This window comes from Bombus huntii, chromosome 11 (assembly GCF_024542735.1).
Source record: "Bombus huntii isolate Logan2020A chromosome 11, iyBomHunt1.1, whole genome shotgun sequence".
NCBI lineage: Eukaryota > Metazoa > Arthropoda > Insecta > Hymenoptera > Apidae > Bombus > Bombus huntii.
The window spans coordinates 8,566,315-8,579,200 of record NC_066248.1 but is presented as its reverse complement, the minus strand read 5'-3'; the positions used below and the strand labels follow the sequence as shown (position 1 = coordinate 8,579,200).

Sequence of the window (12,886 nt, the reverse complement as noted above, 5' to 3'; positions counted from 1 at the left end):
GTTTCCTCTTTATCATTTTCGATCCAGTTATCCAGTCGCGATTCTTCTGCCTCGATACCAAACAACGTATTTACGATTAACGAGATTTTAATTAATATTTGACGAGCTGGTGTTTACGTGTCTTCGATCATTGTCGAAGATTTTGCACGTCAGCCTCGGTTAATGTGTACACTATGGGTGACAAGTATACAGGATACTTGCTTATTTTTTGACAAGATGCATTTTGATTATCAGATTACCACTAGCATTGGTTGATTATCGAATTAATAAATCGAGATACAATGACCTTTGCTGCTTCATAATTTCTATAGTTACGTGTAATACGTAGAATAATTGCGATGCGTGTAAATGTTTAAAAACCAATATGAAGTAATGAAAGTAATATTTATAGAAGACTGTTTCACCTATCGAGTATCATTATCATTTAATAATTAATGCACTAATTTAACTAACGCACTATATGTCATAAATGCTATGTGCGTTCCGAGAAAGTTGCGCGATTTTGCACTTTTCAATTTCCAAGAAACGTATAAAAATGCGCTGTCCAGTCGTAAACGATAGTGTATTTATATCAAGCAATTCTATTTTAAAGTCGTTTCTTAAGAGTCGTTTACTCGCGTTCTGTTGCGTCATTTTTATGTAACAGTAATTATACGTACAGAATAACCAAAGTACGAGAGAAGTATAAAAAATTGAACGACACGAGGATCGAGTGTCTTTTAGATTTTTACAATACTGCTACATGTAGCTGGAAGATACTTTTCTCCGTTGCTTTTATTACGTTGATTTCATTTTTAATGGAATTGTATGCAGATATATTGTATGGTAATTGGATCAAAGTTTAATGGTAGATTTCACAAGACTGTAATTGTATCTTGGGGCTTGACTGTTATTATTATTGTTAATTAAGCAAGGAACATAGAAGAAATAATTGGGCCACGATTTCCGTTCTGGGTCTTGAGTGGGCCTTTCTCTTGTCTAATCTAGACTCGTAGATAAGATAGTACTACCCACGTATTTTCCACTAAACGAGTCGATAAGAGTTATTATTCAAACGCGATGAAAAATTCCTTGCGTTTAACGAAAATCAACGACAACTCGGCAAAGAGATTTTATTTTTATCTTTAACTTAAAATGAAACATTCTAACGATTAGATAAAAGATAAACATTTACAAATGAAAAAAATGTCAAATATTCAAGAATCCATGATGCTGTTGGTGAAAGGCCGGGTGACCTTGACATCTGGAAATCATCTCACCCTGCAAGTCAAAGTTTCACTCGCAACAAACGCACCTCAGGAGATAAATTAACCCGAAACTGTGACGGTAAATTTAATAGCGACCGTCTGTAGCGAATCTCGGCCATTAGTCGAGTTTCTCGAGGTTTCCACCTAAAGAAGATTCCGGGAACGACGATGATCGATGCGACATTACGACGATTCCTCTCTCGGTTATCAGAAGTTAAACCGTGCTACGAATAAATATTTATCGTGTGATAGCAACGGGGAAAAAAAGATGCTATATATATATGTATATCTGTGTGCTGCGCTTAGATTATTACATAAATCTCGTTTGTCCCGTGAGACAGGTAATTTAAAAAAAAAAATATTACCTGATCGAGTATCACCGTTTTACGGGCCATTCGTCACGTTTTTATTCTTTTTTTTTATGGATACAAATGTTTATTTTATCGTGAAATCGGATTTTTCTTATTAATCGAATAACAGCGAATGGATCCTCTTCGAAGTTCAACGATAGCTTTCTCTTCGTAAATTATTCGCGGGTAGTTACGTTTTATTTTCTTGCAACGTTTTCTCGAAAACGAAGTAGCATCACATGAAATGCATAATGGCAAGAAAGGAACACCGAATGATGTACACTGAAAAGAAACTGTGTATTATATCCTAATATCTTCTCTTAAGTTAAAGTAATTTAGAGATTTAAGTCAAAACATATGACTCCGGTCAAATTAGCCTGAAAAAAGATCAAATCCGACATTAAATGGTATTTGAAATCTTTTTGCACGAACTTATAGAAACCATGTTCAGGAACACATCTTATATATTTGCCATTCGAAATTTCTTGCACGGAATTTGTAAGCAATTTCCAAAGTTGTCGATGATAGTTTTTTCATATAATAACAAACCCAATAATCTGATTATAAAAAATTTAGAATAAAAGTTGTAGGTATTAAAAATATCTATTTAAAGATGACACGTTATACGATAAAATTGTTTAATTCGTTGAATTAAAATTAGACCACAACATTTTGGCTGTCTATATAAGCATTAATTCTACTGCATCCTTCGAGTCATTTTCAATCCAATCGTGTTTCTCAACAAATTTCCTATATTCAAAGACGAAATACGAGGATCCCTGTTAATCTGTGTAATTTTCTATTCACATTTTATACACAAACTTTTCAAAACGTTAATGACTTTTTCGTTTATTGAAACTAAAGTCAGATTGAAACACAAAAATTCGTGGATCGAAACAGATACTATCGCAATCTCTTTAACCAACCAAAAAGGAAAAAAAGCCAATCGCGCCATAAAATAGACTGCAAATTATCCAACCACAGTAGATTGCGCTATACAAACAAACTCTGGCTAAAAAATACAAGAAAAAGTATTCCAACGATCTCGAGAGGATAATTGAATGTTCGTCCGAGAGGAGGTTGATAATTAACGCTCAATCTTCCTGGGGCTGTCCATCGAATCGTTACTCGTAATGGCTCACGATTAATCGATCGCTTGGGGCCCACGCGACTCGACGACGAAAATTAAACGAAAAATCGATTGCCCTTCGTAAACGCGGCTCGATTAGATAGGTTTCTCGAGCATGTTTCGGAGTATCGAAGTCGTTTCGTGGCTTGGTTGCCGCGTGAAACGTGAAGAAACGCACGTGTGTCGCCGATAACCGATCACAATCGAGAAAGATCATGTAATTTCAAGTTATACGATCACGATGAATCATACCAAACGTACTGTGGACGTTCCACTTTGGTTGGATCGCTGACAAGAGAGAACGATTGCACTTGCGCGAGTACTTTCGTTTTGCCGGGATCACATGTGTAAATAATGTGATAGGATGGAGAATAGCAGAAGAAGGAAATTTCAAATGTCGTATTCCAAAAATTTTTGTATATTAAATTAGAGAGTTAGCGGAACAGCTAAAGTGAAAGGAACAAAGTAACGATAATGTTTCAGATGGATAATATGGAGTTTATTGGAACGGTGATGGTATATATGTCGGAGATGAAAGGAAAACCGGAGCCTTCCCTTTACAATTTTGAGGAAGCCGTCTAATGCTTCAGCCTAGATTTTATCATAACTGTAATTAAGCAATTGTCATTTGTAATTGTTTGATATTTGTGAAAGCGAAAGTGGGTTCGAGGTGACAACTGGTCGCTGAACGTAGCCACGGTCACGGGATAAACGTTTTGCCTGACGAAAGTGTGGATCGGTTGTATTGTTCTCCCTAGAAATCACATAGAATTGTACTTTAGAGATGTCGATATAATGGGACACACGTTGTATTAGGAATCAATCTCCAGACAGAAACTGCCTAGTAACAGCGTTTGGATCTTTCTCGATGTTTCCAAAGTGTATACAACAAACTTTTGACAGAAATTGCCTAGCAACAACGATTGGAACCTTCTCGATGTCTCCAGCGAGCATATAACAAACAAATGCAGTCGTATAGCGAAAAAGATTTTCATCAGATATTCATTCGTGTGATCGCCTTGGAAAGTGATACATCGAGCAATTTACCGAGCGTCTCAGCAATCGTATTTTTGTGTTTAAAATTATTCTACGCATAGTAAAGAGTTATCCCGTTGACCGTGGATTCGTTTGAACCCCGGAACATTGTTAATAGCGTTAATTAAATTCATTATTCGTAAAACCTATCAATCGTTAATCTCATTATTCGTTAAATTTATTATTCGTAAGACATATTATTCGTTCTTCTTATTGTTCGTTAAACTTATTATTCTTTAATCTAATTATTAGTTAAACTTATCGTTTGTTAATCTTATCATTTATTAAACTCATTATTCATAATATTTTGTAAAATCTTGTTTACTCGCGTAAATATATTCTCTGTTTCGTAAATCAATGGCTAATTCAAACGAAGAATCATTACGCGCCTTAAATCCTAATGATAACCCGACATATATATAGGCACTGTCATGTTAATTGTAAGAAATCCACCTTTTCTTTATTGACGATTTAAAACTTTGATGGAATGTACTTACTTATACATAAATACTGTATAGTGGATCTTTATTTTCCAATGAAGCGCTTTTTACCAGGTTCTATATATATATCTCATTTTTGTACTATTAAATGTTTGCAATATTATTGTTTATATGCAATATCAAACGTAAAATAATTGAAAATAAAATACCTCTAGAGCACCTTTCGGCGACCTTATTTCAGAAATCACAGAGATCACGATCTTTTTGTTATTTGAAAGCGATTAATGTCTGTGGTTTGAGGTCATTCCAGGATGATCTTGAACAATCGGTAAATTCTTGATGACTGAAAACTTTCGAAACAGTGCAGAATATTTGAAACATGACTGTAATCGCGACTTAGTACCTTGCAACGCACTGATTCATACTTCTGATCTCATAGTTCAACCGTTTATTTTACGTTTTATGCTACAGCTGATGTAACCGAGGAACATCGCCAAATTCCGTCATCAGTTCAGAGAAGATCGTGTTGCGATAACTAGTAATAAAATTAATCTCTTTTTCAATATCTGTTAAAACCTCACATTTGGAAAAGATAACAGTTCGAGAACACCTTTTGCCCGATGTTTCCACAATCTCGTCGAACACTCCACATTGGCAGAGTCCCAAGAGCAACAAGCAACATTCACCCCCGAATGCACAATCAAAAACACCAGTATTTTCATTTCATCCCCTCATCGGCAGCCCCGTTATCGCTGTTGCTTCATGCATCCCTCTGCATCGTCAAGTAGCCATCCTCTCCATAGCATTGAGATGTTAACGCATCTCATGGGTGTTCCACGATCATTTACAGAAATTAATCTTACATGGGACGAAGAAAACGATAGAAATTTAACACGGATATTGAAGGTTCTAATTGTTATATTATATGTAATATTAATGAATATTAATGAAAATTTGTACTGTGTAAATAGTGAAATATATAAATTACAGATATGGAGAATCTATTATTATTTCTGAAATAAAACGTTTAAACAGTAAAATTTTTCGTTAGAATTTAGCAAGTTTCACAGATGTTGCCATATTCGTATGAGATAACTGTTGTATAATCTAAGTATGATACAAAGAAGTAGGTTCTAAATAAGACTGAAAGACTAATAGATAAGTAAGGAGAAAAGGGAAAAAACAGCTTTACTATTCTAAAATTGAACTAGAATTCGTAAGAAGATAGGCTGTTAAGGAACGTGCTAAAATTTAGTCGAGAAGTATACTTAAGCACGAAACGCAGTGTCAAGGACACCGACAGTCGAAGGATGAGCTTCGAAAGCCAGACCGCGATTACGTCGAGTGGCAGAAGCGATTTGGCAAATGCGGAAGCACGGAGCCACAGAAGGGCGTCTCGGTTTCCTTGAAAGGAGCGCGCCGTGGACAGGGAAGCTTCCGGAGAGGTCAGAAGGGCGTTATTCAGAGGCGGCAACGCGGCCAGCAACAAGTTGCAGCGACGTTAATAAACGAACCCTCCAGCCAGCGTTTCAAATATCCGTATCTATCGTGAGCCACGCTTTTCGAATTCGAATTCGAACTGCGATTAGTTGCTTCGTTCTACTCCATCGTAGCTTTAACCTTCTACCTCATTTCGAACTTACTAGCCTGATAACGTAAATTATTATATAATCGGGAAAAAAATAATTCCTCACGCAAAAAGATAATCAATAGTTCAAAGCAACGTTTGTTCATTCGAAGTTTGGAAAGTTTCAGAGAAAATCGAGTGTACATGGATTAATTCTATCAACAATTATAGAACAGCTTGTAAGTTAACGTGATGTTGTTTAAATCTTTTTTCTCGTTTTGAGAAAATATGCAAGGAAACGTTGTTGAAGAGACCAATAGAGCGTCGGGAAATCGCAACGCGAATCGATGAGGCGTGGAAGGGGAACGCAGGAAAGTTACACAGCTAATTGAGTGTTATGGCACACGATCGCTGATGCAAGCGAGTCGCCTTGACGAGCTGGAACAATTAAAATATCGATGTCGTGAAAGGGAGAGGTCTCTCGCCCTGGTCGCTTTTTATTTGCTCACGCCGCGCCACGGCGGCCAGCGGCCTGATTCACCGGTTAACCGGTCGCGGTATACACGAGCTTTGGTCCAACTTTTATTCCTCTTCTTTTTTCAACGTGTAGCCATACGTGTATGCACAGTGTCGAGAATATTGAATTTTAATTAGAAGAAATCTATAGAAATTCTTTCTAATCTTTTGAATTCTATAAGTAAAGAATTTGTTATGTAAAATGTCTCTGTTAATCAGACATGACAAGTTAACTCGGCATTAGTTTACTAATCTCTTTCTTTATTTATAAATACTTTTTACATATTACAAATTATATGTATCGCGTGAGAATTGAAACCGATATTGGTTCATCTTTGTTAATTTGAAGATTTAACAGGTGTAAAAAAGCTTTTTCAACATAAAATAGCCTAGCGTGTTTTTAAAGGAAATAGGAGTTTCTAGTTAACAGATTCATTAATTACGAACAGAGTAAAAAATGTATCCGTTCTAGAACTGATGGGGAAAAGAAAAATAGACGAACCCAAAGTACAGAAGATAAAATAAAAAGCGAAAAGATGAAAAGCTCGGACGAGACAAAAGGTGTCTAAAGGCTGGGATCAAAAAATTGTATGCTTTCGTAGTGATACGAGCAATCGACCGTAACCATCGAAAAGAATTCGAATCGAAAGTGGTGGCTTTTGTCGCGAGGATTGCTATGGCTACCTGCTGGTGGTCGTCGTGGCGTCTGCAACGACGATGCCAACGACAGAGATGGAAAAACCGTAGCAATGACGAAGGCAGAGAGAATCCTAAGTGGTGGTGACTGCACAGGTGGGGGAACGAAAGGGGTTGGAGGTTCAAGGGGGCTACCTGACTCTACCAGGGATATGTATCGGAAGAAACAAAAAGTGGGAGGCGGGGGTGGAACAGTAGCGATAGCTAGCGATGGAATTAATTCCATTGGCAGTTAAACATATTTTTCTTTATGAAAAGAAGTTGAAATTAGATTAAGGAACTTGTAAGTAGTTACAACTTAAGTGAAAAAAAATATAAAAATGTTTGGTGCATTAACTAGATACTCGATCTTTAATAATCTCATACACTGTATAGTTAGATATTAATTAAGATGATTTGTATGCTGTATATTTTAAATATTAATATTACAAGCCTGTCGAGTAATGTAATAACACTTGAAGTCGACCTACGATTTCCATGTTATCTTTCAGTTTTACCGAGTTTTAAGATAGATGACATGCCTAAGGGGGGAAGGTTCTTTTTCTTATCTATTCCTCGGTGTTCGTCATCATTTTTCTGAGTCCCCCAGCTCTTTCAAATTTTTCGAATGCTTTTCTCAACCATATAGTACGCTATTCTGATACTGTATACATATTATTAAACCTTGATTTAATTAGCCACCTTTCAAAGCGATAGAGACTATTACAATGATTTTCCTACACGCCACGCAGTATGGGGTATTTATTCCAAGGTTTCAACAGAAGAAAGTGTGAGATCTATGTGTAAAAACGAGAATAGGATATCATGGAGAGAAGTACTGCATAGTACTTCCTGTACTTTAATGGAAAAGCGAGGGGCTTCCACGGTAGCGTATCGATACAGTTTGCGAGGGTATCGTTTCCATCGCTAGAGTTCTCCACGTTGGTGTACGATTGGTAGGACTCCGTATGGGGACCAAGTAGGGGAGACAGAAGCAACGAAAGAGGCGGGGGGCAGAGAAAAGTGGGAGGAAGAGAGAGAGACGTATAGAAACGCGTAGGAGAATCAACTCGGGTTAGGGAGAAGGGAATACAGGAGGAGAAACGAAACGAAGACAAAACGAGACGAAAACGAAGGAAAACAGTGATGAAGGGGGAGATGTTGGGGGGGCTTAGGAGGGAAGAAAAGAGGAATGGAAATACGAAGAGAGAAAGAGGGAGGAAGCGCGAAAGCGGAGCGACACGGAAAGGCACGAACGGTTCCGAGCGACGAGTGACGAGTTGGAACACTGAAACAGCGCGGAGGCGCGCACTTGACGCGCTGCTATAGCCTGACTTCGAACGACAGTATGAGCCAACGAACGTTACCTCAATACATCGATCTCTATCTCTTGTTTACCGTTTATTTTTTGCAGAAAAAATATCACAACAGGGAAATGATATCGAAAGCGAAACGAATACGAGGAATAGATAAAACGAAAGGATCTCCAAAAACTAAAATAGATCTGTAGATCGATCGATGGATCGAGTGAGAAACAGAAGGGGCAACGTATGGCGAAAAAGAGCGGCAATTTTAAAAGCAGTAGAAGCTAAACAAGTTCCCAAGAGACAGGATCGCGTCGCACTCTCGAAAACTACGGGGAGATCAGGCTGTCACCGTGACGCTCTCTTGCTTGCTACCTTCCTTCATCCTCGTGGTTCCGGGGTGTGGCGTGTGCAAACGGGCCGCGTATCACGCTCGTGATAACTGCCACCCAACGTTGTACGTGCTTTTAATAGCCAGCGACAGGCTGTTACCAATGTTATGACACCGCGGGACCAGTGTCGAGTTCACGTAGCCGGTGTCGCCGGCCGCCGGAATTCGTGATAGCGCGCCCACGATTAGAGCGAAAAGGATAACCTCTCCCGTCGAAGGAAAGAAAAAGAACACCGTAAAAGGGGAAGGACAGCGACACGAGAACAAGAAAGAGACAACCGGCCAAAGGGGGAATAAAGGGGGGAACAGGGAGAGTATACTACTTTATATGTATAAACGTCTACACAGACTGCGCATACACGTACTTACGAAGCACACAGAGCAGTGCACTGTTGGTGGGGGTTGAGTGGGGGGGTGCGAGGGAGGCGAGGGAGAAGAAGCCAGAGACCGCGGCGAAGAGAAGAGGAGGGGAGAGCATCAGAGGGGGAGGGGGAGGCGCGAGTGAGAAGGAACGAGGGACAGCAGGGAGGGAGAATAGGCGAGGAGGGCTGCAGAGGGCGGAGAAGCGTCCCACGGGAGTTTTTCGGCGGATCGCTGCGCGTCTAGTGTGATCTCTCGCGAGTAGTGGACTCGATCGATCTTATTGACGGTAGCGAGCAAGCGGAGCGGAGCAGTCAGTGCACGGTGAGAGCTCCGTTCGGAGGATCGCACACGAGACTCTCTCTATCTTTCTTTTCCTCTCTCCCACTCTGCTGCTGTCTCCTTCCCTATCGGCTCTTTCTCTGTGTGTCGTGCATGTTGCACGGTGTGTTCACGGTTGTTGCACGAGCGAGAAGCATTCGCCGGGAAGCCGAGCCGCGCGATTACACGCGATAAATACGCCTCCGCTAGAGACTCGCGCAGTGATTCTTCGAGATTGAAATTCCGGTGTCGCGACGCGTGTTGCTTCTTTTTTCTTCTTTTCGTGTACAAAAAAAAACAATCCTTTTCTTCGAGTGATTCAGTGTTGGCTCACTGTGTTGTCTCTTTATTGTGCGTGAAGAGAATCGGAGCGACGACGTGATAGGAAAAGAGAAGAGATTTCGAAGTGGAATTTATGGTAAAGAACGCAGTTGCAGACGTGGTCCACAGGAAGACGCAGAGTGAGTTTCCCGCTCTTTATATTGGAGGAACCGTGTGTCCAGTCGATTCTCAAGTCCCGCGGAGATCGTTGCAAACTTCGCGAACCGGTATACTCGCGAACGTACTACGTATTTTGTATGGTTTCAATTGAAGTCCTTGGACCCTCAAGGCAACCTAGAGAGATTGCAGACAAGCGATAAACCTTTATGGACGCATGCATAGTGCACGATGCTTTTTCTTGATCATATTATACCAACGCTTCGGTACATTGTGATCGATCGAAAGCAAAACTAATTCCCTTCAATTTTTCAATTTAATTAATCGAACGACTTCACGGCTTAGCCTTAGAAAGTGTACTACTTTACATATTAAATCGTATTATATAGAATGTGCTATTATTAAATTTTATCAGTTACGAAAGGCTAAAAATACGTATTTTTAATGTCGAAGGACTTAAAGAATAATTATTCTTTAAGTTAACCGTTCTGAATTCTTCGTAATTTTATTACGCCGTGAAAGGTTTCAACGTCTTTTATCTTTTCCATCTTTTCTGTCGTTCTTTTCTATCGCTTCCATCGAAGGAAACCTCATGCGCGCGCTTTCAACTACCACAGACATTCAACGCTGCGAAGGTAAAATATTAAAAATACCAAATCTTCCTCATTCTATTGACAGTTTGTTTTTAGAGCACGATTAAAACCAACTGTCACAGTTTAAACGAGTTTTCGTCAGCCAATCTTCGAGTTTAATCGTCTCTGACGCACACTATCGTGAGCCCGCGAAAAAAGCAGCATACAACAAACCTAAACGATCCATCAGCGTATACGATGTTCCGAACATCCCGTTGGTCCTCCGTGAAACGCATGTTCGTATATGTTACGAAGACAGTAAAATTATACAGGGTGCTCCAATATTTTTTCCAACTACAATTCTTTAGTGTGTTTTATCTGATCGTTTTAGTTTCGAAAATTATCAGATCTAGAACCATTACACTTTTATGTATGAAAAATATTGAAATAAAAAGTATATTGAACCTGAATTAGAACGCATGATGAAAATGAGACTAAGGATTTTCTTAATGGTTCGTTCAAATGAAATCATTGAAAGGAAAAATATATCAAGCGAAAATTAAAACGGACAATGAATATAATAATACAGAATAATACACATCAAAGAATTCTTTGTCGACTCATTAAGCTGATGCAAAATCGAAGTGAATTTCATATAATAAAATAAGTCTCTTATTACTATCAGCCGTATATCTATTGCCAGGAACAGTGAACACACTGTAATGGAGTATTAATAGCTAGTGATTATGTTGATCGAAAATATATTCTCGTCTTCTACCATTGTAACCGTAATTTTTATTCTAACTGTTAACAAAGCTTCGATCTACTTATATAACATTCCTTTTTTTATTTGTTCTTGTACAACATATTAACATAGTTTGATCAGAGAAGAACACCTCTTGCAAACAACCGCCAAGTGGTAGACGTTCGTTCGGTGGAGATTCGTCCAACTCTTTTCTCTCGTTTCTTCCTTCTCTTTCCCCGTTTTTTCTCTCAAGGACCAACGCGAAGCACGAAAAAGCGAGTCCACAAAGCACGCGTGTGTTACTGTTACGCAATCATTCGTCTATCATGTACTGGTGGAATTCAGGTCAAGCGTTGTGTGTCCTATGCGCTAGCTATTCGTCGGAGACATCGAGCTTCGAGGCATCGATTCTTCCTTCGTGACTTTGGAACCGATCACGTGGAATCCGATGGAAAAAAAGGGCAACGAGATTAGAAACTAATCCTGTTAGCTGTAAAATAAATAACGATACCTATCAGCCAGTGCTCGTGAACCGTCATCAAAGCATAAGATAGTCATCTCGAGATGCAAGGATCATTTATTCATCGCGTAATAAATTCAAGACAACGTAACGGAAGGCTAAAGGCAATTTTTTTATATGAATAACTTTAGAAGATAGAGACTTGTGATCGGTTATAAAAGACGTGGAAATTATTCTTCAAGATTTTGTTTCTAAGTTTTTGTGAATTTGGTAGCTGAATCTTCTGGGTTAGGTTAGAGAAAAATTAAGCAAAATCTATCTTTCTCTGTTTTAATTTGTGATTCCTTGCGAGTGAACACTCGGAAATTGACTGTTATTTTATCAGGAAATTATGATCGGAAAAAGACAGGAATTGATTCTTAGGGTTTTTTAAATTTTCCATGAATTTAGATTAGGTCCAAGAGAAATTAAATTTAATCTTGATCCTTTGTATTTTACAACCATCGTTATAGCACATACACATTGATAATTTAGTTCTGTCTTTAACGATAGAGGAATGGATAAGAAAAGAAGACTGCTGTATAAATAAATATTCAGACATTTATAGGTCTTCCCTTCTCAAAACGAAACTTTTGATTTAAAAAAAAGAGCTGCAGAAACTGCAAATTGGCGATATCGTAAAACTCGTTAGAGTGCAAATGGTCAGCATACCATATAGGTGATTGTTTTACGCGAGTGGAATTTGCAATCGGTCGTGAATAAATGCTGGAATCAATTCGAGGAGCCCGTTTGTCACAAAGAGAACATTCCAATCACCTTTACCTTTTACAATGAGACTATCAGGTTAGTTAAAACAACCACAAAAATTATCAATTTTATAATAATATATTTTTTGACATTTGTATGACCTTTTGTAAGAAGATTAAAACCTTTTTTATTTATTTATTTATTTATTGATATTTACAATCAATTCTCGCATTGAGAATTTTCAGTAATTAAGATTGAAAACTTGACCCTCGTTTTGCATTATATATTTCGTCATATATCTTTCACTTTAACTATTTTGATTTCTACAACGTCTACGAGTCTCTACTTCGTATTTTAATCGTCAATAGTTCCAATGTAAATATAACACGTCACCGATTACCATATCGACCAATTTTCTTCCTTCTCAATCAATCGACCATATTGCAAAAAAGAAGCACTTGGATTTCGTACGAGTTTAGTCACCGAATCGTTTGGTTTAGAGATGGACGGAAGACAAGCCGTCGAGGTCGGAAGCGGTCATTGGCCACGCGTTTCGCCACGTGGGTTGACAGATTTTCATTCAACCTCC

General features: G+C 38.6%; 1 protein-coding gene across 10 annotated transcripts in view; it reads left to right on the top strand.

Annotated features, from left to right (window-relative positions):
* LOC126871324 (DNA N6-methyl adenine demethylase-like) overlaps window positions 1–12,886 on the top strand; it is a 146,128-nt gene that overhangs the window by 88,329 nt on the left and 44,913 nt on the right. The window contains exon 1 of one of the 10 annotated variants that reach the window (XM_050629984.1): window positions 9,203–9,338. The exons of 8 other annotated variants lie outside the window; for them this stretch is intronic. The gene's annotated coding sequence lies outside the window, so the exon portion shown is untranslated. One more of the 10 variants, XM_050629982.1, reaches the window with a different exon arrangement.